Here is a 27750-nt window from a genome sequence, read left to right as displayed (position 1 = left end):
GCAGGAACCTTTAAAGTGGGAAAAGGCACAGCATTGTTCTTGGAAGGGGAATCGTGAACTTTCATGGAAACAATGCTGGAAGCTCTCTCTTCTGTACTGTACAGACAAACCAGTCTGATTTAATATTATTCGAAAGCTGACTTACACTGAGCAGCATTTGTTTTTAGCTTTAGCATAGGAAGGAGAGACTTTTATTTGCTGAGCTGACAGCAGTAGCAGCTCTGTAGAAGGAGCTTTAGGCACTGGAGAGTAGTCCGACCTGAGCTGCTCTTTGGCCTGTGTTGGAGCAGTACGCTTTGGGGTCAGAGGCTAGACTTTTAGCAGTTTTCCTCTGGGAAATAGCCCCTTTTCCATTCCCCTGTAGTTGTAATTGTGAGGAGGAGTGGAGGCGAATGTGGGGTTAGATGGTTGGTGCTGACGTGCTCCATTACCAGGCACAATAGGTAAAATTTTGCAGCTAGATGATGATTTAAATTTCTTCTACCTGTGATTCAGGATTTTAGCCTGGATCCTTCCCTACAAAGAGGAAACCCATCGGACCTAACAAACGCTCTCAGCAGTGGTGAACCTGAGGCATAGATTTGAAATGGAGGTCGGCAGAGCAGAGCTCATTTAGGGGCCATATTTTCTGTGGGCTTCCATTTACAAGCAGAATTTGAACAGGCACAAATTGTATCCACAAAGTGAAACACACCTTCTTTCCTCCTGTATTTCCTAAATGATATACACCCAGCCAAGTATTCAGATAGATAACTATCATGATTTCCACAAGCAATTTATGAAGTTTTTTTTTCATGCACATATCTTTGTAGAAGTCTTTTATGTTGCTACTGAAGGAAAATTTGCTCCTTGTATATTTTAACAACTGAAAAAACAAGTAGAAGGCAACTAAAACTCACACATCCTTTCAGGTGGTCCTGCATCTTTATAAAGGGTTGATACTCATTCCAAAAATATGTCTACTATATATAATACTACACATTCTAAAAATATATGTCTATTCCACATAATACCACTAATAGTAATCAGCTATAATAGTATGGATGCATGTCGTGTCTTTAGCACTAGATGTATCAACAGACATACAAAACGATTAGGTGAAGACACTTATGAATGGTAATATACTAGAACAAAAAGTTGCAATCATCCTTTGTCCAAATTTCCACTCTTATCAACTTAAACTGAGATTTTGCTTCTAACTAGTGAGATATGTGCCCAAAGCACTACACAGGCACTTCTAGGTGAGTGAATGTGCACACACCCACACAGATAAACATATTTAAAAATTCAGATAAATACATGTAGAGTAAAAGAGCATGTGGGGAACCTCAAAAGACTTAATTATTATTTCTTCAAAAAAGGCTTAAATGAAATGGCTACCTGCTGCAAAACACAGATTGGACTCAGTTCCTCCAGCATCCTCTTACAGTTCAAATTTCCTTTAAATGCACAGGTACATGCACAAAGCTTTCCCTATTTTTCCTTGGATTTATTGGTTGAAGTAGGTTGGTCCAAACTGGTGTGTGATACTAGTATATCAAAGGTATTCAAGCACTTTTTGCAGGTTGGAAAAGCAGCAGGTCTCTCCTTTCTATTTTGCTTGCATTTCTCCATCTCCCCTATATTAACGTTTCTGAATATTCATACTTCCATTTCTGAAATCCCTTTCATATTTTTGCAACCTTTTGCAAAAATATCACAATCTTGGTTGCATCCAAATCAATGTAAAAAGTTCACTAATACAATAAAGAGAAGAACTTCTCATTGCTGACCAGTCTAGTGACAGGAACTCTTCGAATCTCGAGAAATCATGGAAATCTCTTGGGCACAAGCTTAATTTTGGAACACATATATGCAGTTATCTTTTGGGTACTTATTCAAACCATGTCATTGCCCAAAGGGGCTAGTGGAAAGTGACAACTGGGGTTGCTTGGCAATTGAGAGTTTTTTCCTCTGTAGAGGTTTGCGGCAGTGTGAAAAACTTGAGTGAATAATGAAACAAAGTATTCACATGCATCCATGAGATAAAAGCCACACAGTTACTTCAAAGATATAAGTGCATCTTTTTATTTGCTTTTCATGCACATTCATATGCATGACGTTGTGTTTGGAAGACTGTCCATGACAGGGAAATTCCAGAATGCCTGAATGAATAATTATGAGCAAATGTTCATCAGATGTTCCTACCACAAGTGCCTTGCTCATTTCTTTTGCCTGTTTTTGAAAACTTATCATCCATTTGGAGCTGACAAAACACTTTGTGAATTTGAGGATTTGCTTTTTTGTTAATAAACTCCGGAGTACAGGTTGCAAGGATTTTTTTTTTTTTTTTGGTGAAAAATACACATTCTAAAATATATTTCTGGGAAATGTCCATAGAAATATTATGAATAACAAATACATCGATTTTTTGCTAAGTTTGTTCATGAATCTAAAAGTCTGTTTGCTACTGTTAGTTCATACTTCCGTGTTGGATCACAATTAGCTGTGAGGATTGAGAGTCAACTTGAGTATACTGGAAGCCTCATAAATCTGCCATATTTCACATAGCTGGGGTCCTGTGATCCATTTTTTTTCTATATGGCAACTTAGTCTTTTAATCCTTCTGAGGTAGATGGCTGACTCCCATGAAAATTACCTTCAGGAGGGAGTGCTAGTTGTAAAAGTAAATGGCTGCAAGTCAAATGATCTAAATCTTATTTGCAACAGTTTCTCAAAAAGTATGGATACCACCAAAACCATTGAAATCAATAGGGGCCTTTCCAGTGACTTAAGTCGCTGTAATTCAGGCTGCACATGTCTTATTGATGCAGCATCCCACTTTTTTCGGGTTGTTGCATACTGGGTGACCTGTGTCCCTTCCTGTCTTAATGGAGCTGTTTCAGTGCAGCTGAGTGGGCCCCGGTGCTGTGAGCAAAGGCATGCTTGCCACAAGGCTTGCGTGGAAATCCACTGGATTTCGAGTATGCCGAGAGACAGCTCAAATACACATGTATTGAACTGGAGAACACAATGAAATGTCTGGGGAACTTGTAGAGTATTTGGAAAAGCTGTGGTATGTAGGTTGTTGTAGAAAAACAAGACCCTGAATGTTATTATTCAGTAAAGAATTTGCAGCCCAGCTGAAGTTTGTGATACCCCCAATAAAACTTATTTGTTATTTAGAAACCTGCATTACTAAGTCCCTTTTTCTCTCCCTCACTGCTCTCATATATTGAAAATAAATATGAATGTTTCCTGTTGTCACTATTTTTATTTGATTGAAATAATTAGCAGTGGTTTAGTATGAGCTGTCTGGCTAGTATGTTTTTCTTGGCTGTGAGCCTGAAGTTTCCAAGATGGCATCATCTGTAAGAGAGAGCAAAATAACAATAATAATATTGCAGAAAGGTGGGCTGATTTCTAAGTGAGTGCAGAGGAGAACAGAGAGGGCTCTATGGTTTGATTTCAGCTCACTACAAGCCTGGGGAGCTGTGAATTTTATATGACCAGAGCTCAGTAGAACAGAGTTTTGTCTTGATAACTTAAAATGACTAGATCATGCCTGGTAGCTGGTCCTGGAAACCTGACCCTTGTCACAGGCTGACTAGATCAATTTGCAGTAGATTGATGATGTATAGATGTCGGATGCCCCAGGGGAGGCCTAAGAAAGGCCTAAGAAACTTTGTATTGTTAATCCATACCCCTCGTTATCGTCTGCTGTGCTGGATTTAAACTAACTGGCGGGGCTGGATGAACTGGAGGGAGAATGTGGTGTTGTCTGCCGTTGTTATTGTTACTTGCCTTTTGAATGAAAAGATGCCTTAAAATACCTTCTTTCTCCAAAGTTTAATACATCAAAAATAGAAGGGCTTTTTTTGTTTTCCTCTCTACCCCTGTTGTCAAATGTCTGAAATTCCTAGATTTTGTGTATTGATTTAGCATTCTTCCCTTGACAGCCTAAGCTTTATCTCTTCTCGATAACAGTCTTTCTCTATCCTTTTCCAAGAAGTGGCAGGCATGCTATATATGCTGTAATCAATTTATATTTTGCTACTATTCATCAGTTCTTGTTCTGCCTGTGAACACTATAACCCTGCATTCACTGTTTCTTTATGTACTTCAAGGCATGTTGCTTAACCATTTCTTTTCAGTGCAGTGCAGGGTTTTGATCTGAAGTAGGCTGCAGTTTTAAACATGGTTTCCATCTAACAGTAACATCTTTGTCAAACTTCAACAGAATTAACCTTAACTGCCAAGGAAGTTTTGACTGCCATCATAAAAATGTTTGATTAGTGTTAATAATTTATTAAATTGGTTTGTCCTGGCACTGCCAGCATGTTGGAAATCTCTCAACCATTAAAACATTAACGGAGGCTGTAATACAATGCTCCTCCTGTTCGATGTTATATTTCAAGACGGCATTCTTATAAGCCTGGTTCTGTGGTGTTCCAATATGCTCTCATTAGGACTGCATTAAAAGATAAAATATGATGAACATTAAAAAGCGTGGGAATTAGAAGTAGAGCATGCTGGGTGGAGTTTTGTGGGCAACTTTGCAAAGTTAAATTAAAAATTAAAATTTAAAAATTAAATTAAATTTAAATTTTGCAAAGCAAACCTGTTGTTGCAGTATGGGGAAATAAAATTGCTAGGTGAGTATTTAACTGAAACAGACCGAATGTGTTTGATAACTCATCTAGTTTAGAAGGGTGGGCAAGGCATTCTTAAAATTTCTGCTGAGACATGAAAGTTGACATTAGACCTGCTTATGTAGAGGCAAGCCATTCAATTGTATAGGAAGCAAAGTCTTGCTTAAGAAATGCATTGATGCCTTGAGGAGAATAGCTTGATCAACTTTTGCTTTGATCATTTACATGTGCACTTCAGTTTCCAGTGACAGGAGCTCCCCTATACTCTGCCAGGGACACCTACTTTGGCTTGTACAAACTCAGATACTGAATGTAAGGTATTGTCTATAAAAGGCCATTTAAACAATAAATTGATTCTTACAATTACATTGAAGGTAGTTGAGACAGAGGCTCAGTTTATCCTTTGTGAATTGCTGCTGATTTCAGTGAAGTTACGTGCTTCTTTTCTGAGGAATCAATTTTTTCCTCTCCATAGTACTCATATGTGAGCTCCAACATTATATCTCAGATATATGGACCAAGGTGAAGGTTCTATTAAAGAAGCAGAGAGATGTCAACAAGTGAAAGCAAAACCTTCTCTTTTTGATCACAGTCATGGATATATGTTGAGAACTGTTTCAGTACCTACCTTTGGAATTTAATCCAAGGCTTTTGAGCTTTGGTGGTGAACTATCCTGAAATTATTCATAGCAGCTGGATTGGTCCCCTCTCAACTCTTTTGGTTTTGGTACCTGAAAAAATATGATGAGTGTGTTGTGAGAGGTATATTGTATTCTAGGTGAGGAAGTAATCTAAACTGGTCATACCTGTATGTCCATGCATTTTTGTATTTAGAAGAACAGATGCTTAAAGCAGGATTAGCTTAGTTTCTCTGTTCTGTGGTTCTCAAGTACACAGTTGCATGGAGCATAGATCTGGAGTAGCTGAGTCAGCTGAGTCAGAGGACCAATTTACAGTGAGGTCAGTGATAGTAGAACTTGACACTTCTGTTTAGTCTCCGCTGGCTGCCTCATCCTGTTACAGACAGGAGACTTCTGTGGAAATCAGCACATAGATAATCTCTTTGCCATTCTCTAAACTTTAAAAAGTCATCTGTGCAAGCTAACAACACTGTGAAAATGTTAATTCGTTTTAGTAAGTACTATGCCTTATTAGATGGTGGCAAAACTGTGTAGTGGCAGTACAGTCTGTGGAGAAAATAATCAATTGTTTCAACTTCAGAAAGTAATAATTCATCAGCTTGATAAATTCCCAATAGATATGTCAAGTACCTGAGCGTTCTGGGAACAGACTGAGGGCAAACATGAAAATCGTGGCTTTGGAACTGACAGGAATACTCCTGCTCTTTTATGTTGTTGTTTGCTTTTGTAATTGTTTCCTAATTACTTGCTGTGCTAATAATGAAAATTGTTGAGCATTCTGAAACCTCAGAAGACTCCTACATTTATTAATTTAGCAGGAAGATAAGCAGAGCACCTGACTATGGTGTGGTATGAGATTATGTTAATATGAGACTTCAAATGTGTTTTTCTGCTCAACAAAGTCACCAGCAATCAAACTATTTCCTTATGGTTCATGAACCTAAATGTTGTTATTAGGAAAATCAGTCTTTGTATCTTGAGATTTTTAACTATGTTCTTGGCTTCAGTGAGATAAGCAAGGACAAGCACGCTTACATACTGCTAAGAAATTCCCATCTGATTAGGAGCTTCCTTAGCTCCTCTTGACAATATACTGTCAGTAAATGATCCAGCAGTCTTTTCCAAAACTGTAAACCAAACATTGTGTTTTACCTGCATAGAAAAGGCAAGACGAGGGATCAGCTACTCATGGTTAATGCATTCCCATATATATATTTTTCCAAAATAGAGAGAGTTGAATAAAGTTCATAAACTGTAATTATTTTCAGTTCTAATGTTGTTTCTTTTGTAACAAAACTCTTGACTCAGTGATTTTGTAAATGCCCTGCAGTTGCATGCCCCAAGTATAGTCTAATGAGGGTCAGAGGGTGCCTCTTAGATCATGTTGCGAAATTAAAGGGACATTATTTCTCCAGCTTTTCAAACTAATTATTCTGTTTTTTATATGAGAACAATCCTTATATATATGTTGAAATCCTCTTCAATGGCACCATTTTCCTGTCCACAGCTTTGATGTACTGCACACACATACAAAAAGGCTATGTTTTGAGCACAGCAGTCAATAGATCCCATCACGGTCCTAGCTGTTTAATGGTGAATTCTTATATGATAATACGAAAGAACTGATATTAACTGAGGAAAAGAATTTGTGTTCTGTACTTCAAAAGAAAGCCGTGTTTCCTGTTTTTCCTTTTATTTATACCCATCTTTTAGCTATATTTCCTTCTTTTAGGGACAGCTTAGTTAATGAATAAATGTACCACAAATGCCTCTGACCTAGTTCTCTGCTTATGTGTTACAACTTGATGCTTGAATAGCTGTAAAGGTATTGACTATTACCTGTATCTCTGGTCATAATTTCTGCGTATTTGGTGACTTCATTTACCATCTTACACTTACACTGGTTGATTCATTAATGCTCTATAAAATAAGGTATAAGCAAGACTGCATAATTTGTTCTTTTCCTTGCCTTTTGCTAATATCTACAAACTCATCATATTTTGACATTTCTGATCCAGCCATAATACTTACAAGGTATATTTCCCAAAGACCTAACAGTACAAAAACAGCAAAAATGCAAATTGAGGATGAAGTTCATTACTCATAACTAGATAAATTTTTGACTATGAGTTTGCCTCACCATAAAAAATAAAAACAAAGCAGAAAGATCCAGTATGGAAATCACGATCCTGCACAAGGCAGGACAAGAAGACACAAAGCATAGCATGGTTCTAGAATGACCATGAGGTGATAAATAAAAGCAAGTCAAAAGTAAGTGTTAAGTGATAAAAGTGCCAGTGTAGAAGAAAAAAAATCAGCTGAAATAGCCTATATTCAGATAATAAATGAGTAATGAACGTCATTTACAGAGAAGCTCTAATCTCAAACACAGTTTTGAGAACCAGAACAGCAAGCAGCATGAAGTACAATGACATCTGAAAATGAGAAAACCAGGCTGACAAATTAAGAGATGAGAACCAGACAACACCAACTATACATCTTACTGTTTGTGACTGGGAACTGAAAGAGCAATACTAAGTGTGCCATGCTTGTTTTCATTCCTAGGGCAATAAGGTTATGTATTTCAGCTTATTTTAAATCTAGATTCATATCTTTTCTTCTCTTTCTAGCTTCATATCTTTCTACATGTGAATTTAACTTCATGATCAGTATAAGATCAGACAGAAGACAAGGTGGTGGGAATTAATGGTGATGTCTAGATAAATCACAGTTCCTCCCTCAAACAGTCAAAAATTTATCATCTGTAAAAGTAAGTATCAGATGTTTTATTACTCACAAAGCCTTTGAGATGTTTGGTCAGTCTTTTGTGTTTCCTTGTCGCCTTTTGGTCCCACTTGCCCTACCTAGATAGTTAACGAGTTAGTTTATGTCAGGAACTAGGCAGGAAAAATATAAATGTAGCTGCCAATTATTTTCTTGCCCATATCCATGCAATCTGTCCTCAGAATATAGTCTTTTTTTGAAACTGTGGATCAACTTTTCCTTGTAACAGGTAGAGAAAGCCAAGACAGACAAAGACTCATAACTTTATCCTGCTTCTGCATAAAGACTTGTGTCTGACGATGCAGCACAGACGTGTATTATGTGAATACTTCAAGTGCAGAGTTCAAGAATGAAAGCTATTCCACAAATAGTCAATATTTAGCTATGATTATTTAAATTGCACTGGTATTGCATGGGCATCTATAGCAGGAAATGAAGAACTTTGTTCCTTTACAGTAAAGATTTTATCTTTGTTAAAACATCAGTCAGGGCTGCAGTGCACCTGTGCTTTTATATGCAGCTGAATTTGACCTGGTAGAAGTCTTTGTAGCATCAGCAAGTAATTAATGCTGTTGCCTGGTAAAAAAGACGATGCTTTACCTTCCTCCCCTTTACTCCACCTATCAAACTGAAAGCACTTCCCACTGCCCCACTTAGAGGAAATTTCTTCAGAGATATAACATCAGGTGATTTATGCATTTCAGTCTGGTGTAATAAAGATAGGGAACCTTTCAGCATAATTACTTAACTAGCCAAATATTTACCTTAAATATATTGTAGCTTGTATTGCTCTACAGAACATTAGACAAAGTATATATTGTGCGAGTGGGTGGAACTTGGTGGTTACCTTCATTCATCCTGACCCCAGTCAGACTTTTATCAATAACTACTCCAGGGAGGCAAGACTTATCACTCCCATGGGAAACTACAGAAAACTTTTTATTGTTTTTCTGGCAGGAGTCTAATGGAGGGTAGATTTTCACTGGGACAGGTGTCAACAGTACTGCATCCTGCATCCTTTCTGGAGCAGCTGATTGCACTAGAGAGCACTTGTTATAGGATTAGGTCTGTTATAAGCACCGGGGAGTCTGATTTGCCTCATGTTTGTATTACTGCAGTGCACTATCTAAGGGCAAACTGTACTCAGTAAGCAGTAAGAATGCAGCCACATCCTCTGTCAGGTAGAAAACTCAAGAGGCAAGAGAGGACCCGAGGGCTGGGCAGAGCAGCCCATGGAGGAGGTTTCCATATCTTCCTCTTTGGATGTGTCTGTCAGCAGAGTTCGTGTGGGTGTCACAGAATTGTAAAGAGACTCTTCCATGACAGAAACCTGAAAACAGTGCTGTTCTCCTGTACAGAGACCCTTTCCTTCACGAGGAAAGGCCAGCACTCTGCAAACTTTGCAGTATCATAGTCAGATTTAGCTACACGATGTATTCGTGTGAACTTGTTGCAGAGTTATAGGGCAAGCGGGAGAAGCTGGAATGAAATTCAAGTCTCCTGATCTTTGTGCTGCTTTCAGTAGCGTCCAAGTCCAAGTATGCGTTATTCAAATTGACTTCAATGGAAATACCCACTTGCTAAAAGTTAAGCAGGTACTTGAATATGTTCTTGTATCTAGGTGTCAACATGCATGCCATTATAGCCCAACTATTAATATTTCTAGAAAAGAAACATAAGATTATTTTATGTATATACAAGATAATTTTTCTCCTCTGGCCATGTATTCTGTTGAGAAGTGGGTGGGGGGTGGGAAAAGGATTAACAGAGTGGGGGTGGAAAATATATTTCAACAGAAGAAAGAACATGCACAGTTATAGTCTCACAGCAAGAAATAAACACTGTAATCACAAACAAATGTAACCTTGAATCTAGAAGACAGTGATTTTATTGTATTGACATACGGCTCTTGGGCAACAATGGAGGATTTGTTCTTTTACATTAGTCAGGACACACTGGCAAGCAGGCCCTTTCTGTGGCCATTGCTTCCAGATAGCATGTGTCATAGCTTGGATTATAAAATGTCTATGAATGTACAGACAAGTAAGGAAAAAGCTTGCTTTAAAAGGGGAGGGGGAAATCTCTTCACCTTAAAGCCTGCATATGAATATTCTGAAGTATAACACTGGAGATCAAACCAATAATAAGAAAATTCTTCCCTTTCATGAAGTACCTCCTCTATCTTTCACCTTTATTTAGATGGTAGGTTTTACACTCTGTAAAGAGTATCTGTATGTGCTATCTTAAGGCATACCATGCCATAGGTATTATTATACAAAACCAGCTTTGCAGATCTATGCAAACTGTGAAGAGACAACTTTTTTTTTTCAAACAGGTGCTGTGGCTCTACACAATACCGTGCCCTGTCTGAATGTGTCAGATTTCTGTTCTCAATGTCGTGAGCTTAGATTGCATCAGGTTCCTGACACAGATCATATGAGACCATGTTTCTAAATCTGGATCTCAGTGAGGGAGAGAAATTATTGTTTCTGATAACAGAAACTGGAAGCTATCTTGAAGGAAGGAGATCCTTTTTGTGTGCTCAAGGACACAATCTGCATGGTACAAATAACAGAAATAGAGTGCTACAAAAGAATGTTAGAAAACTCATGGCCGTCCAAAAGTCACTTACTTTTCAATTAAGCAAAATCGAGAAAACATTTGCAAGAGAACACTTGCTCTTTTTATTTCTTTTTGTTTCTATTCATTATATGCTAGAAGTACTTTCAGGTTTTTGAAAAGTTGACTGTATTGTGGTTCATACTGTAATACTTTACAGCTTCTTTCCTGTAGAATTTTCAGTCCTGCATATTTAGACAGGCAAAGAGTGGCAAAAAGGTGACATCAATTTCCTTTTATGGAAGGGGAGAACTGAGTGAAGTGAAATGACTGGACAAAGGTCCTGCAGGGTATCTGTGCAGAACTGGGTGTTGGAGCAAGATCTCCAAGTCCAGTCTAGTGCTCGTTAATGCATTGTTTGTATTTGCTTTAAAAATATCTTCCAAGTCTTCACTTGTTTGTTTAGAATTCAAATTAATTCTATACGAAAACCGTATTTTGTTGGGATCAGATTATGGGTGTTGGATGCAAACGTAACATGATGCTAAAAATCCTGCTTGGGTTTTTTGTTTGTTTTTAATTCTAACACTACAAAGCTTTTAGGGATGATTGAAAAAAAATTATTCCATGCCAGTGCAGCAATAAAGAGAGGGGCTACATTATATTGTTACAAGGAGAAAACTCAAAGGCTGCATGTTTCTTTGCCTATGAAGTGTTTCCTCCTCTTCAATAGTATCCCCCAGTGGAAGAACTCATCTCATTTGATATAGTGAAACTAAGGAAATTTTGTGTACATTGGCAACATAGACAATGAATTCTGGGGCACATCTTCAATCCAGTAATGCTTGTTAATACCCCGTGACATATGGGGCCCAGGTAGAATCTTGCTGTAATTAGGATCAATCCCTGTCTCTTGCAGAGACACTTCTCTAGGATGGCAACCTCACCACAGCTTTTTCAAGGAGTCATGAATAACTGAACCTGGAGAGGGCCTCTGGAGACTGTCTGTTCATTGGATCAGCCAACTTAGAGCCATATGCTTAGAGCAGCACTAACTTTGAAGATAGATCCAACTTCAGAGATAACTCTTATTGCTCAGGGCTGTGTCCAGTTGAGTTTTGAATGTCTCCAAAGATGGAGACTCTACAAGCTCTCTGAGTGCCTATTGCAGTCAGTGACCAACCTTGTGGTGAAAATTATTTCCTAACATCTAATCGGAATTTCATTTGCTGCAGCTAGTGCCTCTTTCCTTTCACTGTGCACCTCCAGAAAAAAGTCTGGCTCTGTCTTATTTAAAGCTACCCATTAGGTAGGTGAAGAAAACCCTAAGATCCCCCTTCACCTTCTCTTCTTAAGACTGAACAAACCCAGTTCTCTCAGTCTCTCCTCTTATGTGCTCCAAATCCCATGAAGTTAGCAGACTAGTCCCTTCATCCAAAACAAAAACTCAAATTACTTTGCAACAGATATGTCTCAGCTTTCAAGACCTCGGGGAAGGCCAGATGCGTGGGGTAAGTTATTTCTATGTTGAAGGGAAATGTGTTGGCACAGATACAAGATACCTTGTTGTTAATGTAATTTTTGGCAGGTATGTTCATTCAGACAAGTTTGTCAGATGCCAAAAGCAAAGTGCAGTGTAACTTATAGTTCTCAGATGCGGCACCATGAATAGGCCTGTGTTCAAACCTTCAGTCAGCCTGTATCGTCTTGGCTCTTCTCCTGCCACATGGCAATGTATATCTGAGAAGAGTTCAGTAAATAACAAGAGAAATAACTTTTGAGTACTCCTGTGACTTCTGACTAGAATTTCAGTTTAGTTGTATGAATGCCCAAGTTTATTCTCTTTCAATAAACATTCAAAATGTTTGAAAAAACATACATATGGTTTGAATTATTTTGTAGTGTGATTCTTCATTGATTTGCTAGATAAAATTGATTCCAGCTTATAAAAATCCTTCCTGGACCTTGTCTGTCACCAGCTTTTATCTCACTTGCTCCATTATAACCTGCCTTCATTGTAAACAAGGTTTCAAAGATGTTGTGAGGACAGATTGAATGTCCAAACAAAGAAAACATACCCTAATTATGTAACAAATTTGTAACATATATAAATATGTAGCAAATCCCTTACAGATTAAAGTGGGCCTTTACTTGAATTAATTTAACTGTTATGGAAAAGCTTGATTTCTACATGCCCTGCTGGTTATCTCTGTTATCTGTCTTTATTCCATGCTTTTATGGTGGGTGGGGATGCGGAAAGAACTGGGAAAGTGCTTTCTAAGCCAATGCGCTGAGATTGCACTTTGTTGGCTAAGGAGGACTGGAGATATCTTGTGTGCTGTGTATATAGCTCTGAACTACGGGCGGCCAACAGACTGTCAATATTATGTGTGTCATTTGCCCACTTATTTGTAAATACCATTAACAGCGTTACTTATAACTACCAGTAGGGATAACGATGCTGTACTGTCTCTCTTTCTGACTGGTTATCTTGCAGTTAAAAACCTAGTTGCCTACAGAGTCAGTCATGCCCTGATGTACAAGCACAGTCTGCTATCTGGGGAGGAGAAATGAGGAAGTAATTAATATGAGGAAGTAAGCATGTGACATTTATTGCTCTGTCAACTCTCATAGCTTCTGCCTTCACGATGAAAACTGGTGGTTTGTAATTCTGATGGCTCAGCTTGGGCAGAGGTAGCGAGAGCTGTGCTTGGCATAACACTTGCTCATTCTGCTACTCGCCCCATCTGCATTGGGTTTGGAGACTTCTCTGGGCCCCCAGATTCCTCCCGGCTAAAACTGGTGTGAGAAATCTCTGCTGTCCCCAGTGCAGAAAGGCAGCATATTACTGCTTTTTAAAAATACACTGGACAAACTGTCGCTGCTGTGCTGTTGATCACACAGATGTGCCATGAATAAGTAATTTTTAATGACTTTAACAGATGAGGCTTTTTCTTTGCTATTAGTAGTGGCATTGAAGATGTTCAAAGCTACGATGTTTAGTCCAGGAGACACTCCATTCAGGTATATTTTGGCACCAGAATTTAGTTTTCACCCATATTCAACTGATGGAACTTACACTTTTCCACTTCCCATTTCCCAAGTTAAAGCTAGCTATTTGGACCTTCCTTTTTCCTCATTGGGGCATTGTATAACAGACCACAGTGACTGATGCTAAAGCCCAGCGGAGCCGGGCACCAGAATGGCTCTCAAGAAACACAAGGTTTGGGGCAAGTAAACAAGTTACTCTGAAGTTAATCTCCGTATGTGAACAAATGCCAAGTAATTTGAGGTGACTTCAGTGAAATAATATGTAAGCTGATGTCTCATGTCCTACAGCACTCCTTTTAACATCAGAATAAGATGTTTTGTTTTGTTTTTGTTTTAAATATTGTCATATTGTACACTCCTGTTTAGTTTGTGATCTTTTCTACTATCCTACAGTCTCACTATCTATTCTTCTGCAGGTACACGTTACTTGATTTCTTCTTCCTAAGTGTAATACTTCACAGTCATCTTTATTGAAGTTCAGCCTCTGGTATTGGATGCATTAATTGTTCCAGCTATTTTTATGACCTAATTATAATCAAGTATTTGCATATTTTTCAAGAGTCCTGGAGGACAGGATTAGACCTGAATCTATGTTTGTAATGTATGCTTACTTGATTGCTATCTGCACATTTTTTACCTGTCCTTTCAGGTAAGGACACTGTTCAAATCATTTGTTAAGTCATTAAATAAGAAATATTTCCAGGATAGGTACTTGAAGGACTCTGTAACAGTTGGTTTGACAGTGAATCACCAATAGATACAGTTTCAGAGTGTTCTTTATCAGTCAATTATGAACATACTCTATGGTGTTTACCTTTCAACTATTTCTTTCATTAATTTTTGATAAAGTCATATACAGCATGTCAGAAATCTTATTCAAGCTGAAGTCCATCCACCACTTTACTGTTATCTACTCAGCCTATTACCCTTCAAAGAAGGAAATTCAACTGATTTGCTTTTGTTTGTTCTAGCTACTTTTTATCACTATTATATTCCAATACTTGAAAATCGATTGCATAATCATTTGTTCCAGGTTTGTTCAGGTTTCATCAATCACTCTGTGATTCCATCTCACCTCACCTCTTCCATCAGTCTCCTCCTTCTCCTCCTTCTCTTCCTCCTCCTGCTTTTTCTCCCTGTCCTCCATAAGTTCTCAAAGATGATTGCCAATGACTCGAAAGACTGTTTTGACTAGCTCCTGAAACAGTCAAGAAAAGATTTCATGAAGCCTTCTTGATTTGGAGACATCTGTCTTATTTAAAAAAATCTGTTTTTCCTCTGTCCTTGTCAGTGTTTATTTTCCTTGGCACCTACAGAGAAGGAAAAAATGTTTCTGTTAGTATCAGAATTGACTACTCCAATCCAGCTACTTCACAGGTCCAACATGTAGAGTATCAAACAATTCTAATTAATTGGCATTACTGTAAAGAGATGGTGGAACTTGTCCCATTTTAGAAGGAGAAATGAAGTGACTTGCCTGATCCTTTAAAGTGAATCAGTGGCAAAGGAATGATATACAGAAGTTTTTGACTCTGACTTGCGAAATTTAGTGTTCAGATCCCTCATCATGGGTCAGGACTCAGTTGTGCTAAGCACTGTATAAGCAAGATAATCCTGTACCAGTGCAGCTTATAGTCAAAACATATGACAAGAGGCAGGCAATAGAGACAGACAGACAAGAAGGCATAGGAAAACTCAAAAATCAACAGTAGTCTGTAAGATAAGCAACAAATCAGAACTTGGCCCTAAATTCTCCTCTCAACAGCATGCTATTCCCTAAAAGGACATCCCATGAGTGTATGAGACCAAGGGTTTTCCTGGTGATCTTGACCTCTTCTTGAGACGAAGAAACCTGAGCAAATTCATGCAAATTAAGCTGCAGCTATTGAATTTGACTCATTGCAGTTTTCCTTCAATCATCCCTACAAACAAAATGAGTGTCTCAGGTTGTCCCTGGCCTCATTGCACACAACTTACAAGCTTGGTATCCCATCAGACTTTGAAAGAGAAATAGAAATGTAGTATTGCCCCACTATATTTGGAAAGGATTCACATGAGAATGTAATATTAATAAAACATCTTTAGTTTCTGTATATACCTCAGCATTCAAAGTCATAACCAGACCTAGAAGCAAGATCACATGGCGTTATAACACCTGCTGCACTTTTCTGCAGGCTACTCTGTTAGCTTTATGCATATTTGTATTTTAGTTGTGCATTTTTTCTAGTCTCGTTCAAGATTTACTGATCTGAAAGGAATGTGTTGTGCTTGTACATGCACAATGACTACACACTCAGTGTTACTGTTCAACCTCCATTTTGTGCCATGTGTATTTAAAAGACTGTGACCTGTTTTGTGACTATGTGGCATGATGTACAAGGCTGAGGAATCCTGAGATAAGTAAGAACACAAATATTTTGTTAACTTGACAGGGTAACCACATAACATTTATTGTGCCTTTACTGTCATTTCAAACTGACAGTGAAAACAGCTTTTTACGAGGATTTATTTATCCTTTTCCGCTATACAGAAGTAAATAAAGGGAAGCATAAGCTGGGTTTAAAGAGCCATCCTATCTCTTACAGTTTTTTCATCTTAGTGGGGACAAGGGAGCTGTATCACATTGGGGATATAGGACTGAAAAGGTGAAGATTGCCTGTGAAAAAGCTTCCTACTTATTGCTAGGAAGACAGATTAAGATACTTGAAGACACACTTATTAATCATTTTAGGGCTGTATATATAAGCCAGGGATGCCTGGATAGCATGGATGAATATGGTATTCCTGACATCTGAAAGTCTGGAAGGGAGCTTACATGCAAATTGTTTTCCAAAATAAAATCTTAGATTATATTCTTCAGAACAATGCTCATATTTTAAAGCAATCTCTAAGACTTTAATATGTAGAAAATGCACAGATACTAGACCAGAAAGTGGGTGCGCTTACATGATTTTTAGTGGATGTTTAGACATTCTAGGTGCTATATGTGTGGTTTATGTATATGTACACATTACAGCGGTGTGAAGCTTTTACTTTAGCTGTGGATCAACTGAATCTTTAAATTGACTATAATGTTTTCATTCCATGAAAGCAAGTGGGGCAAAAGATTTGATATAAATACTGACTTCTATAACTTGTGCACCTCCTTTGAAATAACAACCATAGCAATTGATTTACAGAAATCAAATGGTCTTCAGAGTGGGACTCAAGCTTGCAAACAAAACCTGAATATTCATCCTTAAGCTTTTCTATGTGTGGCATAACTACTACTCATATTAAAAGCTCAGCCTTGCAGAGGTGTGTAACTCACTATTTAGTTACATTGGCCCCGCGCCTGATAGACTGATCATCTGACTTGTAACAATTCTCAGCCTGGTAGTCTCACTCTTAAACCTCAAATGTACACTTGTGCTGTGAGCTGTAACGTTCCCTGCTGTGTTTATGAACACTTTGGCCATCACACGTGGACATAAATAACCTTACTAATTGATGTAAGCCATCCCATTTAGATATGTTCATAAGAGGTTGCAATGCCATACCTTATATGATCAAAGAAGTTATCCAGATCCCAAATTCTTTGATTCAGGCACACATTTAACCTTCAACATTCCCAGGCATGTTTTAATTAGCCATTAAAAGCAATAAGTGTTAAGCTCTGAAATGGATTATACATTTAAAAATTACTTGGGCTAATTAAATAATTTAGTTTCTATTCATGTTCCATTGACTCTTTCTCTCTTTTTATTAGTTTAATACAGAAAAAAAAAAAAACCTCACTAAAATCAGCCTCAGTGTAAGTGCCAGCCCACAGACTTTGCTCTAATCCCCACAGTGTTGGATGTTACTTTCAACTCAGACCTAATTAATATTGTATGCTCTTTATTGAAATCAGAGCATTTCTGTATATTACATGTCAAAACAGATATTTGTTGTGTGCTCTCATTTTCAGAATATTGTTTTTGTCCATGTCTCTACAATCCTTAATTTTAGGAGGCTTCAAATTACACTAGAGACTCTTCTGACATCACAGAAAGCAGAGCCTTAATTTTCTCCTCTTTTCTGTCTAGTATAATTATACTGCTTTAAAAACTGTGTGTAATTGGTTGCCTGCGCTTTGGTTTCCTAGAAGAGTCCCTTTCAAAACCACTGGTGACACCCTCAGTAAAGAGTCCAAGACTTGAATGGGCATTGCGATTAAATGCCTTTTCCAGATGAGGTGTGAGTCATAGTGCTACAGCTGCATTGTGAAGGTGATCACTACCAATGGCTCAGCTTCTGTCACTAGCACAAGGTTTTCAGGTCGGCACAAGGCATGAGCATGTGCTTAAATCCTCTTTGCACCTACAGTGGAAAGAGACTGTGCTTAATTGCTTTGCAGAAGAGGGCTTAGTTTAGTCATATGATTAAAATTAAACATTTGCTAAAGTGTTTCATTGAAGCAGTGCCCAAAACTACAATTAAAAAAATCAAACAAAAAAGCCAAGTAGAATTAGATAAGTGTTTATGTTTAAAATATATTTGGAATAGGAATGATGCAGCATCACATATATATCCAAGATTCTGTTTAGACAGCTAGGCCTGTAGATCACGTTAATACTTTACTTAGAGACAAGGGCCACCTACTTCATTGGACTCAGGAATGCTCCTAATGTTAGCATTTTTATACCTGGTTTGCTGACGGCACAGGAAGGTCAAGAGTTTGGTACAGCCAGAAGGAAGTATCTGAAACTAGATTTAAAACCTACTTATTATTCTCAACACTTTTCGGTGGTTGTATCCTACAATTTTAAGGCCCTGCAAATCTGTATTACTGCAGTGAAGACATCAGAAGGACCACTTCCAGTAGTGAGGGAGGCTGTTGGATAATTTAATTTTAAATGCAGTTGTGTGGTAAGAGCTTGCTTTTTTTCTTCCTCTATTCAGGCTTTGTCATCTTAGTGAGATCACTGGGATTCAGTGCTTTTAGCACCTCATTTATTAAGCTATTGGGATAGAATTACAGTTGGAAGTCTTATTTCAAATGAATCGTAGTTTGTTTCTAATATTTAGCAGAGGGAACACTCTTTTGTGGTTTCACCCTTGGTCATTGACAGTGAATGGATTTGTCTGGAGTAATAAAGATGGTTCTGGTAAAATGACCATGTATCCTCCATGAAATTTGTTTTTCAGTGCGAGAGTCTTTCAGGCAGGTTGATTTTAGAAACTGCTTGTGGATAGACACTGATTATGGCACAGATTTATTTAGCATAGCTGAATACAGCAGTTAAGACTACATAGTCTCTTAGAATATATTTAAGGTAAGCAAATTATATATTGAGATTCCAAATGCACAGACGATACATGATTTTTAAGTGGGAGCAAATGGAACTTCTCTGCACAATTATAGTAAGCCCAACGCAGACTGCTGCAGGAGTTCTAGCCTTCAAGCTGCATGAGAAGTGCTATGGCTAGAAATGACTCTTGAATGCCCTTTTTTATCTCAAAGACACAGAGAACTTAATTCTCAAAAGCAACTAACTTCTGGTTTGTAGGAATACCTCAACATTTAGGTACTCAGATGAAAACACTTTTAAAAATCTAGCGGCGTGCTGTTTTCTGCCAAAGCAGGCTCTTTTCTGTCGGTTCATGTCTATCAGGCAAAAACAGAAGTACCTTAGACCAGTATTCCAAGTGAGTGTCAACTCTATAGGGTTAAAAATAGAGTAGCAAAATAAATGATCTGATTCTATTTGAGGTGTGCCTGAAGCAGCATGGACAACTGCTTGAACTATGTGAGGGACACCTGGGTTTGCCATTGATCTATTGACCTCAGACAAGGTGCTTCCCCTCTCTGTTCTTCAATTCATAAAACAGAGATAATGCTCAAGGCCTTCTTTGTCACATGCTTTCAGACCTTTTGATGAAAGGTGATTCACGGAAGCTAATAATAATCCTATTCACTGAGAATTTCGTATCATGGCAACTTATTTTCCAGGTTAATACAAATGGATCCAGGAGTTCTGGAACCAGTAAGTCCAGTTTCTGCTTTGAGGCTAGTTAGGTTTTAAGAGGGAACAAGCTTCAGCTGAAGTTTTTCCAGCAAGGTAGACACTTTATAAGTCTCTTTCCTAAAAGGATTCTGAATGTTTGGTATATTATCGGCTTATTCTAACTCAGATAGAGTCTCTGTTCTTGGTTGGCTGTCTTTTTTTCACAAATCTTGTAGCAATTTAGTCTCTGAACTCTTCATTCCTGTCAACTCAGGTTGAGATTGACCTCCATGTTCAAAAGTTGCTATGGGGGTGGGATGGATGGACAGAAAGTCTTGTGTAGCACAATTATGTAGGACTTGTTCCTTTAGGAAACTGGGGCAAAAGTCATGCTATTCTTCATTCTATGTGCTTTGAAGATCAGAGAATGGAATTACCAAGAAAGTATCTCCAAACTTGAAGCTATCTTTCTCCTAGAAAATTGGATAGGATGCTGGCCAAAAGAGTGAAGGAATAAAATTCACAACACGAATGAGACTGCTTTGTGCATAGATATGGTAATAAAGATACTGGGTAGGGTCTTCATCATTGCACAGTCTGATTCAGTACAACTGCTTGCTGCAGAAGAAGCAGAGGAAAGTTATATACACCACTCCTGGGTTCCAGTAGATTTGAGCTATCCAAAGACTGAAAAAATGTATGGTAAGCTATGGTAAGACTTTTTAGGAGGGAGGGAACCTTTTTAATGCAAAAGTCCAATGGATTGTACAGGGAACACTTGGGACCTTTGTCATTTCATGTTTTGAAGAACAGGATTACACAGATATCTTTCAGAAAGGGCATGGCAATATCTGATGGACTAAAAGACTTCTTGAGCTCCATTCATATCACCTTTTCTTGAAAAAGGGTTCTTAAAATCATGATTCTTTTATAAAGCCCATGTTAATTGTGAAGCACAGCTATGTAATGATATAAATAACTCTTTTTTTGCAATAGGCTGTAACAGTTAAGTTTTGTTTAGCTAGAGACTGACTGAGCTTAAAATTTGGTTTCTGTAAAATTAAAAAGGAGTGTAAGTAAAATGTCCCAAACAAGTTGTTCAGCCCTCAGAGGAGGGAGAACCTAAGTCTTTGAAAATTTGCCAAAATTTGCCAATACTGGCAGGACTCAGAAGCAGTATCAGTACAATTCCTAAATGCTAGGGCAGTAAGCACCAGACAAGTCTGATGTGCTAGAGGCTACAAAGACTTTTACCTCACTCAGGTGGCTCTCAAGCAGAAAGAAATTTCCTTTCCTTGGCTTCTGTCATGGATCCTGGAACCCAATGCCATGTGAGATGATGAAGTGTCATCCACATCCTGTCCACAGTTAGATAAAATAAGGTATTATCTAGTAGGGAAGTGAGCTGTTATTCAGTATGAACTTGGATGATAGAACATGGCTAGTTCTGGATGTCTATAGTGCTGGACATCTAAGGTCCAGATCCCACACTCTTACTCATACTTCCAGTCCTTATTTAAGCTGTTTTGGAGTCAGGTGCTTGTTCAGCCACTTAATAATTTCCTCAGACATTGACAGAAGACTCTAGCAGCTCAGAAGCTGGTTATAATACCCTTTTAAACACTCTTCAGTGGCACTGAAATTAGCAGTAGAATCCGAGCACTTAGCACTGTATGCTGAACTTAGGTTGCACAGCATCTCGCTGTTGTTTCATTGTCTCCCTGTTGATGTTACTGCACACTTTTCCAGTGATTTTTAATGGACAGCTATGGGTAAATACCTAAACTGAAAGTTTTATGAAGAAAAAAATGCTTGAAAAGTAAGCCTTTAAGTAAGCAATATTGTGTTTATTTTTCTTAAAAAACAATATATATGGTTTTTATCAGAAAACAAATCTTTAATGATGCTTTATTACATTTTCTGGTTTGCTCTCTAGTTAAACAAACAGATTTTACTGTGAAAGGCCTCTAGTTTTCCAGTCAGCACAAGTTACAGGCTTACAAAAGCACTTTTGCTCTGAAGAAAAGCAGCATAAAGGGTTGCTTATGGTGAAATACTAACTTGTTACATTAAACTTACTGAACCAAGAGGGAAAAGAAACCCCAACAAATCCACAAATGGAGATGCTTGCAGTCTGCCTTGAACTCAGCAAGTATTATGAACAGTGACACTGCTGTCTTAATGTATTGCTGACAGAGCTGCTGTACTCATTAACCTTTGATGAAACAAGATGTCACTTTGTTCACATCAAATGCTCCTTGATGCTAGTGCTCAGACTGTTTTTGTTGCTGATGCAGACATCAGCTATTGTTGAAAACATTCTCTCTCCCTTCCAGTGTTTTACCGCTCATGAGGATTTATGGGTACTGATCATTATCAATTTGCAAATGCAATCTGAAGCCAGGAGTGTGTATTTAATTTCTGTTTTTTAATTATTTAATTTTATTATTTAATTTAATATGCAATTATTTAGGTGTGTATAAACACCTGAATATGTTACATTTTTGATATGCTATGGCATATTACCTTGAACTCAAGGACACATTTGGGTGCTCTTATCTTTACTGAGGCTACTAGAACCATTAAAGAAATATTTACAGCATTTAAATTGGTACCTAGCACAAACAAATTGTAGTAGAAAGAGAGGCATTGAACTGTAAAGTAATTTGAACAATCCCATAACTAAGTAGTGGTGTAGCCTGGAATAGAACTGAAGTCTACTAACTCCTGATCCATCTCTAGCCATTTATCTACATTGCCTTCTATTACCAACAGGAGGAACAGATCTTGCGATTCCACATGCACTACAAGCCACATAACCTACCACGGAGATTCTGACCTATTTTCTCTTATCTGGGAATCATTAATACCAGTAAGTATTTTCCTTGTTTACTTTATCCTGTGATTGATAAATCCATTAATTTTGCTATGTGATAAATAGGAGAAGCAGAGAAGCAAAAGGAAAAATGTTGGTTCCCTAGCAGAATATATAAATTGTCAATACTGGAATACCAAATCAGAGAAGTTAGTTTCATGTTCTTACTACTGATTTGAGTTTGTTATTTTTTGTGAGTAGGATAATATTTGCAGATGGCCTATGATGACATTCTTTGCACTCCATAGTCCTCTACTTTTTTTTTTCCTTTCTTTCTTTCTTAGGGGAGTTTGCAGTTTTTGCTTATGATTCGTTTGGGGTTTTTTTGCACAATTAGGGTTGCAGTTATTAGACTTGTCATGCAATTTGTAACATCTTGGGAGGTGGCTAAAGACAAGAATGAGTATTCTTTTAATTTCCAAGTGTGCAGACAAGAAGCATCTGATCAGAGACCGGTGCTAGAATTCTAGCCAAAGGCCATATCATGTCTCAAAGTTTTGTGGAATAAAATGGCTCTAGAAGAGGTGGTCCTTAAGAAAAAGATTTGAAGGAAGGAAAATTAATTCACTTTGGAAGAAGAAGTTGTTCAAAGCATAGGAGCAGTTGCAGAGTCTTTCAGTGAGAGGAGCGGAGGCAGAGGTATAAATTAAAGAAAGTGTCATTAAATGAGATACAGGCTGAAGTATTTTCCTAAGGATATAGGAAATATTATTAGTTTGCCTAACACTGAGGTGCATCTGTCCCTTATTGAGTGATGAAAGCTCAGGAGATTGACCATCCACAGAAGACCAGCTTTACAGGATGAGCATGTGAAATTCACTGAAGAGCTAACTTACATGAAATATGACCATGCCACTAAACAGCGACACAATGGAAAGTGCATCTGAGAACACTCATGGAATACGATCAAGCAGAGCTGATGCAGAGTCCTTGAAAGGTGGTAGTAAATACACTCATTTAAAGACTTTCACCTGTTACTTTAAATCATTCATACCCCACAGCATGTCTGCCAGCACTATGACCCCTGGCGCAGAGCAAAGAACATCAAAGAGAGAATGAACAGATCAAGTCTCAGGTAGGCGTTGCACCCTTGTTATGGATAAAAGAAGTGTCAGTAAGTTATAAAACAGGTGGAATTGGGATATTGTAACCCTGACATGAGTGGCCCAGCAAATATAGGACTGAGCTATCCCTTCTTAAAGAGTCATATAGAAGGCATTTGGAAAAGAACATTTAAAATAATTTTTGTTCCACTACCCCAAAGCCATGTGAAAACACGTGCGCTATCTAAGACTAGCTTGCTCAGAGAAAACACGTCTTGATTTCAGTTTCTAGATTTGCAAGATGAAGAGGACTTACAAGCTCTGACACTACCCATAATCGTAAATAAAAATAAGATTATTAGTCTAGTTTTTATGAATCAGGTTAATTTTTGTGAGATGTACCACTGTGCCACGTTAACATCTCTGCTCTCTGCCACCAGGCTGCTTTTTCAGCATTTTACTGCTGAAATGGCTGTTTTTTCTGGAAATATACACATGCTACTTCCCTTCTCTAAATATTCTTCATTACTTTTAGGTACAACATGTACAGACTGATTTTGAAACGGTAGAAATTGCTCCCTGGAAGTGAACTGTAGTTAAAATGGAAGACAAGCATATTTACAATAAGAGCCAACAAGTCTGCAGACATATGCTTTGGGTATCTAATATCAGGCCAATTTCAGTAATGTTCATTTGACTCTGTACTGTATAATCTGCAGTTATTGAACCAGAGAAGTCTGTTACAAAACAGTGTATCATTTCTAGTCACTGCATCCTAACATATTAGGTACTCAAAATACTCTGTAAACGTGGATAAAACCATTTTCACAAATCCTTTTCAGAGAAAATAGTTTGTAGGATATTTTTCTGAAGTATGGGACATTTTGAGAATTAAACAGATCCATGATTATTCTGACAACAAGGCTGCAATGCTGGCCTCATGCCTTTCAATGTTGTGTTAGACTCTACTGACTTCAGAGAGTTTTCTGTGTCATCCTTATACCAAGCCCAAAGAAAACCATACTTTGTTAATAGTAACTGTAATTCCAAACTAGAACTATACGTAAGTCCCCACTGTGACAGCTATCTGCCCTCTTTGCTTATTTCATATTTACATCTTGCTTACATTACTAACAAAATTACCTGCACGTTTCTTTGAGCTTTTAATACATTGATGTCCTCAGGATTAAAATTCTATTGAGCAGAGAGGTGTTTGGTTGGGGTGTTTTGTAGCAATTCAGTCATGACTTTGTTTTAACTTTGGGTGGAGATTTGGGTTGAAAAGCATTTTAGAAAAAAAGTTTTGCAGGCTCCTCAGGGTGATCAGAAACTGGCTACACTGACTCAGAAACGCTTTCTCTAGTGTTCCTATGTATTCTCCTAGGTTTTGTGGTCCATTGTGCACCACAGGAGTTCAGGTTTCATAGTGCCCTTGAGCAAAGCGTGTCTCTAAGATAAATAGCAGTCTGATAGTTGCACTGAAATGCAACACTGCATAGTTGCACTGACATGATGAAGCTGAATAAATGCCAGCGGCATGTGGGCCGGGTGGAGACATGGTGGTCTCTGCTGGGGAGCAAGCAAAGGCATTTTCTACCAACGAAAGCATGCATCATCTTTATATTCAGCTCTAGACAGAGTCAATTATGGTAATCAATGAACATTCAGGTCACTGTGGCCACATGTTCATCTGACAGGAAGTGGCAATGTTTTATGGTAAGTTAGAAGTAAAAAACTATCCTTTTGAAATACCATTGCTACCCAGTCATCCAAATCAAGGTTTCATATCACTGTTTTGAAAGATGTCCCTCAGTGGCAAAGGAGACAATATCTTGCTTGATGCTTGAGAATATTTGCCATTTTCAATCAGCATGACTTCAGTCTTTCCTGGGCCAATATGAGTCAAGAGATCTTCCTCCCAGAATGAAATTCTGTTACCCATCTTAGTTATTCTGGCCTAGCTTGGTATAAAGAAGTCTTCATATTAAGTAACAGTCTATAAGAGTGTTCAGAATATCTTTGTTAGAGGATACTGTGGTTTATGTGACCTTTGGTTTATGTGTATTAAAGCTGAAAGGCTACTGTCCTAACAGAGTAACATGATGTTCAACATAGTAAGTAATAGCTTTACTACTCTTCTGTCTGCTAACAGCAAGGCATAATTTCTCCTACTTCAGCCACCACTGTTCTAACCATCAAAGATGATGGGAGGAATGGAGTTATGCAAGCACATAGATATGAAGGGGAGGGGAGAAATCTGGTGGCCAAAATGTGGACAGCTCTAAACTAGAGGTTTTCCTGAAGTAATCCTGTCTTAGACTTTCCCCAAACTTCATGAGTGTCTGGGTATGGGAAAAAGACTTTTTAAATGAATCAGCTGTGACACCGGGACACAGGTTTCAAACCCATGCTTAGATCTGAGGGCTTTAGTTGGGCCAATTTCCACATTGAAGACAGAGTTGTTTTAAGTTCTGGAAGCTGGGAATTTTGCCTACCACCAAAACCATGTTTGAAATGCCATCTTGTGTTTTTCTGCATCTCTTTTCACATCACTGCTGATTATCATTGACACTGGCTTGGAAAAGGAGACACTCTCCTATATAATCATCCAAACACCACAGCTTCCAAACATCTCCAAGGCAACCTCTCTTCCTGCCATGCTGTGCACATTTTTGCAATGACTACTCTGTAACTTAGGCAAGTTTTATGTCTTAACAGGTTGATGCCCAAAGACCCAAACCCTTGGCAGGAATAGTGAGGTTAATTATTTTCTATTAAGGTGAAATCCTGGCTCAGTGAGACTTTTCCTGGTGACTTCAACAAGGCTTGGATTTCACCCTTCAACCACCAGTGACAGTGTGCAACAAAAGAATATGTGTTCTGCCAATTTGTGAACTTTTCATTTTAGTTGCTACTGTGCTACTTATAGCACTGTATGCTAACTTAGCTATGTTAGCGTTCAGACAGTCTCTAGCAGCAGTTCTCTGACCCTATCTACGTCCTGGGCTTGGCTTCACCCTCCTTATAATTAATAAGCAGTGCATTATTTTATTTATTGACTGGCTTAATCTCCAACTATACTGCACGATGTTACTGGACACTTTTCTGTGTTGTAGGAACTTCATATTTTATTTTGGAAACTTGGCTAGTGTCAATCTAACCACAAAGGCTAGGAATAGAACTAGCAGCATATGTGTACTTTAGAGAATGGTTTGGCGAAGTTACAACAAATTACAGAAATTCTGCATTTCTTATGTAGGCAAGCAGGGATTTTTTTTTTTTTTAAGGCCATGATTGGTCCTGTATATCTCAAAGTTACCATGGCAGCTATTTTAAGTAGTCATGGCCACTTACATTTCTTAAAAAAAAAAAAAAAAAAAAAAAAAAAAAAAAAAAGGATTTTTGGTTGTTTTTGAAAGTTTCTAAAGAATATCTTTCCCCCCTCTCTTCAATGATGAATTATCAAAGGCTCTTGACCTCAAGGTTATAGCTTTGTTGAACAGTACAAAGAAAAGTTAAGACAACTCAAGTAAATAGTCTCATTGACATTAAGGAGGTCATTTCTGTTACTAACAGTAATCATGTGCAGGGTTTTCAGCGCTGGCTCTCAGTTAAACTTAAAATTCAGCAAAAATATCCACTGAAGTCAACTGGAAAGTTTTCCCAAGCAGGGAGTGAATATAAAACTGAGGAAAGTCTTGAGGACCAGGCCCACATTAAATAGTTCTACTCCCTGAACACAAACAGCTGAAGGTTTCTGGATAAGCCAAGACAAATACCTTTCTTCTGATTTCTTTTTCCTTTGCTGGCAAAATTTTTAGCAATTCATATGATAAATACCACTAAAGCAGCAGGTAAATGAAATATATCTGAAAATGATATGTGACTTCAGTCTATAGTTGGTACAGTCTGTTTCATACAACATATTTAGTTCATATCTAGTCCCAAGTGCTGCTCAGCTTGTCCCAGTTTTTTTCATTTGTAGTATATAGAGACAATCAAGGCACTGTGTTCTTTCCATAAAGTTTTTCCTTTCATAGCACAAGACTGGAATGGAACTAATATCAGAGGGAAAGTGTGCTTTTCAAATGCCAAAAAAGAAAAGTATACAAAGTTAAAGCTTTTAAGTTAAAGAACATGAAGCTAAAAGTACAAATATCAAATAATGCAACTTTGTCTGATTTTAAATACCTGGGA

General features: G+C 37.9%; 2 long non-coding RNA genes across 4 annotated transcripts in view; one reads left to right on the top strand and one right to left on the bottom strand.

Annotated features, from left to right (window-relative positions):
• LOC112997339 (uncharacterized) overlaps positions 1-27750 on the top strand; it is a 325493-nt gene that overhangs the window by 162059 nt on the left and 135684 nt on the right. The window contains exons 3-4 of the long non-coding RNA XR_010388544.1: positions 7903-8042; positions 22411-22507. This is a non-coding gene — a long non-coding RNA (uncharacterized LOC112997339). The remainder of the gene's footprint in view (positions 1-7902; positions 8043-22410; positions 22508-27750) is intronic.
• The window catches only part of LOC112997342 (uncharacterized), a 240492-nt gene continuing 214785 nt past the window's right edge, over positions 2044-27750 (bottom strand). The window contains exons 1-5 of one of the 3 annotated variants that reach the window (XR_003262679.2): positions 8070-8397; positions 5438-5665; positions 5260-5362; positions 4993-5162; positions 2044-3348 (exon numbers count right to left, since the gene is read on the bottom strand). This is a non-coding gene — a long non-coding RNA (uncharacterized LOC112997342). Of the gene's footprint in view, positions 3349-4992; positions 5163-5259; positions 5363-5437; positions 5666-8069; positions 8398-14746; positions 14977-27750 lie in introns of those variants that run through there. The other 2 variants (XR_010388546.1, XR_010388545.1) reach the window with 2 other exon arrangements.

This window comes from Dromaius novaehollandiae, chromosome 3 (genome assembly GCF_036370855.1).
Source record: "Dromaius novaehollandiae isolate bDroNov1 chromosome 3, bDroNov1.hap1, whole genome shotgun sequence".
Lineage (NCBI taxonomy): Eukaryota > Metazoa > Chordata > Aves > Casuariiformes > Dromaiidae > Dromaius > Dromaius novaehollandiae.
The sequence above is the reverse complement of the archived record's forward strand: the minus strand, read 5'-3'. Positions and strand labels throughout refer to the sequence as shown.